Here is a 1,336-nt window from a genome sequence, read left to right on the forward strand (position 1 = left end):
CTGCGATGATGGACTCCCTGGCCTTGATGATGTGATCGACCCATTTCATTCTCTTTCGGTCGTAGACACAACACGTATCTCCAAGAGCAACAAGGCGTAAGGGAGGTGACCCGTTGCATAAACTTTGGTATGGCGTTGAGGGCATTCCAAGTCAAAATTTGTATTAATAACAGGCTCTCAAATCAGCTAACTGTAAACACAGAGGTCTCATTGACAATGTTTGGCCAATCATGGACTGAGAATATGTATGATCCAATCAGAGATCACAAAAGTACTCTAAAGCATATTTGGCCAATCATGGGCTAGGAAGCTATTTTGCTTGAGATGTTGTGGGTGATATCAACTGACCTCAACAAGAATTTGTCACGGAGGCGGCGTTGCTCCACGGTGCAAAAGGCCTCAACGTCCTCACTGTTGAGCGCAAGGAGGATTAGCAAAGCCGACGTCGATTGAACGACGAAATGGTGGTTTGGTATGCTCTTGTAACACTTGAATACTTCACCCTCGCTCGATGTGCGCGGTCGTCGTTGTTTCACTTGTACGATGTTCCTGATGATGAGAATGTGTTCGACCTCAAGTCAAGGAAGCGAGCGCCAATCGCGACAGATATTGAGTTCAATGGATGCGCAGTTCAGTCCAAGGTGATGCGGCAGGTGTAGCATCTCACATGCGTGGATTGGTGTTTACCATGCGAATTCCAATGACTTCGACCAAGTCGGTTGACCGGTCAATCCAGTATGGCCCCAACACCAAAACTTTGCCATGATCCTATCGTGCACATCACTCGACAGGAAGCTACGGCGGTTTCCATAAGCTCACTCACACAATTTGTGCCCGCTCCGAAAGACTGTTCGATTTAACACATAAATATGCGCGCTACGTTTACAATTTCGTACGGTCCCACTGAGGGATTAATATTTACATATACCGTACATATAGGTGGCATACGACATGTATCCGACAAATTTCCGGAAGGGTATTGGAGAACCGACATGCCATTGAGATATGATTGGACGAAATGTCTTTGAACCGTTTTGATTGGGCGATCAATTTGTCGTTTGGCAACATAACAATTAACATATCACATATCATGAATGTGATTGGTGGAAATGGGAAGGACTAACAAGTTTGCTAAATCTCATTGGTAGAAATGCAAAGGATTAACTGTTCGTTGAAATGCACTAATCCTCTGCCAAGTCCGCCGATCCATCGGACACCCCAAGCTCCGGCGACTGGACCCATTCCTGATGCTGGACGAGTTCCACGTGGCGCTACCGGGGGGAATTCCCCGACCACCCCCACCTCGGGTTCGAAACGATCACGTACTTGCTTCCGC

The sequence above is a fragment of the Aphanomyces invadans genome (assembly GCF_000520115.1).
Source record: "Aphanomyces invadans strain NJM9701 unplaced genomic scaffold supercont1.14, whole genome shotgun sequence".
NCBI classification, from domain to species: domain Eukaryota; phylum Oomycota; class Saprolegniomycetes; order Saprolegniales; family Verrucalvaceae; genus Aphanomyces; species Aphanomyces invadans.